General features: G+C 77.6%; 1 non-coding gene across 1 annotated transcript; it reads left to right on the top strand.

Moving 5' to 3' along the window:
- The first annotated feature begins 1,050 nt into the window (after nucleotides 1-1,050).
- Nucleotides 1,051-1,203, top strand: LOC132595089 (5.8S ribosomal RNA). The gene has a single exon (XR_009561246.1). It is a non-coding gene; the product is annotated as a 5.8S ribosomal RNA (ribosomal RNA).
- Nucleotides 1,204-2,500: the final 1,297 nt, after the last annotated feature.

The raw sequence follows: 2,500 nt of genomic DNA, 5'->3' as shown, positions 1-2,500 counted from the left end.
CCTCGGCGGGCGCCTCTTTACCTGTGTCCCGAGCCCCGGGACCTCGCCTCCCTCCGTCGTCCGTCCGGCTCTCTCTCTCTCTCTTTCGCGCCCTCCCTCCCCGTGCGCCCCCTGCCCGCGCTCGCCACCCGCTTCCCGTCGAAGCTCCCCTTACGCCCTCGGTGGCGACAAGGGGTGCCCCGGGAACGCGGGCGCGGGCCGGGCTAGGGCCACGGGGGCCGGGGGTTTGGGGTTCAGGAGCAGAGAGGGCCGCGTCCGGGCGCGAGCGTGGGGAAGGTCTCCGCCCGGTTTCGGGGACACGGGTGTGGGGGCGTCGTCGGGCGGTGGCCGTGGTGTCTTGTGTGGCGGTCGGCCCGGCCCCCCGGCCGGGGTCCCGCGTCACGGGCCGGTAGCGCCGAGGCCCCGCGTGTTGCGGGCGGCCGCGGGCGGAGAAGCGTGTCGGTCGGTGTCGGGGCGGCGGTGAGCGTGGGGGCGCCCCGCGCCCAGCCCCACCCCCCACGCCTCGCCCGCCTCCCCCCTCTCCAGGTACCTAGCGCGTCCCGGCGCGGAGGTTTAAAGACCCATGGGGGGTCGCCCGTCCGCCTTGGGGTCGGGGCGGTCGGGCCCGCGGGGAGTCGGGAGGCCCCTCCCTTCTCCCCCAGGCTCCGCTTCACCCCCCCCACCGGCACCTCACCGCACACGGGGCCGGGGCGCCGCGCCGCCGCCGGTCCACCCCGCCGCGGCCGTCGGGAGGGGGCTACCCGGCGGCCGTGGTGCGGGCCGGGGCCGTGCGCCGCGCGCCTGCGCGCCCCGCGTCCCCTGTGTGTGTGTGTTGCGCGCACGGTCGGGTTGGGGGGGCAGGTGGGAACCCCCCGGGCGCCTGTGGGGTGTCCGAGCCCGCCCCGCCCGCGGGGTCGGTGCCGGGCGCCCCGTGGTGAAACCCTCCGGCCCCCTCCGGTCTGCTTGTTTTCTGTCTGACTTGGCCGGCCAGAGGCAGCCCCTCCGGGGGAAGGTGCCGTGCCACCGGCGGGGACCCCCCCCGCCGAAACCCAGAGAAACCAAAACTCGTACGACTCTTAGCGGTGGATCACTCGGCTCGTGCGTCGATGAAGAACGCAGCTAGCTGCGAGAATTAATGTGAATTGCAGGACACATTGATCATCGACACTTCGAACGCACTTGCGGCCCCGGGTTCCTCCCGGGGCTACGCCTGTCTGAGCGTCGCTTGACGATCAATCGCCCCCCCCGGGGTGTGCGTGCGCGCGCGCGCGCGCGCGCCTTCCCGGGGGTGGCGCGGCTGGGGGTTTGCTCGCAGGGCCGCCGGGGCCCTCCGTCCCCCTAAGTGCAGACGCGGCGCCCCCCGTCCGCGGGGGCGCGCTGCCCGCGAGCGGGAAGAGAAGGGGAGAGAGAGAGAGAGCTCGCGACGAGGCCCTGGCCGCGTGGCCTCCGCGGTCGGTCCCCCTTCGGGAAGCGCCCTCGCGCCGCAAGCGGTCTCTGGGCGCTACCCCCGGGGTGTCGGTGGGCGGGGACGGTCCCGCGCCCTCGCGGCCGGGGCCGGCGGTGGTGGTTGGGCCGCGTCCGTTCCGCCGTCGTACGCCGCCCGCCCCCGGCGGCGTCCCGGCGAGGTCCGGCCCGCCTCCTCCGCGGGGCCCCGACCCGCGCGTCCGGGATCCGTGCCCGCCCCCGCCGCCTCGCCGTGTCGGGGCGGGCGTCTCGGGCCGAGGCCGAGTCGTGCGTGCGCGGCCGCGCCCCGGGGATGCGTGCCCCGGCGGCGACCCGCGGGACGCCGCGGCGTCGCCTGCCGCCGCGCGCTTTCCCCCGGGCTGCGGCCGCGCCGCTCGGCGCTTCGTGCACGCTCCCCGAGCCGGCCGGCGGTGGGCGCCTGTCGGTGGTGGGCGGGGGCGCACGGCGTCGTCCGTCCGTCGCTCGTCGTGGCGGGGCCGTCTGGCGGCTGCGTGGAGGCTGTGTGGCGTCGGCGGCGTGAGGGGTGGAGAGGCGGAGAACGGAGACGGGGGGGAGAGAGAGGGGAGAGCGAGAGAGGGTTGGGAGTCGGTCGGTTCGGTCGGTCGCGGAAGGAGGCGTGGGAGGAGGGCCCGGCGGTCGGGGGGCGACCGCCGGGTTTTCTCCCCCCCGCCTTGCCTTCCGCGCCGCCCGCCGCCCTCTCCCGTCCGCTGCTCCCGCTCCTCCTCCTCCTCCTCGTCCTCCTCGTCGTCCTCTCCCGTCCCCCCACCCCCACCCCCGTCGTCTGCCGTCCTCCCCTCCGTGACGGCGCCGGCTCTGCGGCGCGCTCGGGTTGTCGTGCGTCTCCCGGCCGCCACCCCCGGCCTCCCCGCCCCGTCCGTCCGTCCGTCCGTCCCGTGGCCGCCGGCTCGTGCTCCCGTCCCGCCCCTCCCTCCCGCGCGTCCCTCTCTCCCCCCGCGCACGGGGGCGGGTTGAGGGGAGCCGGTGGGGGGGGCGGTCGACCACGGCTCGGCCGCGGGGTCTCTCTCCGTCCCTCCTTCGCCCGCTCGCCCGCTCTCGC

Source organism: Globicephala melas, unplaced genomic scaffold (genome assembly GCF_963455315.2).
Source record: "Globicephala melas unplaced genomic scaffold, mGloMel1.2 SCAFFOLD_526, whole genome shotgun sequence".
In the NCBI taxonomy this organism is placed as follows: domain Eukaryota; kingdom Metazoa; phylum Chordata; class Mammalia; order Artiodactyla; family Delphinidae; genus Globicephala; species Globicephala melas.
The sequence above is the reverse complement of the archived record's forward strand: the minus strand, read 5'-3'. Positions and strand labels throughout refer to the sequence as shown.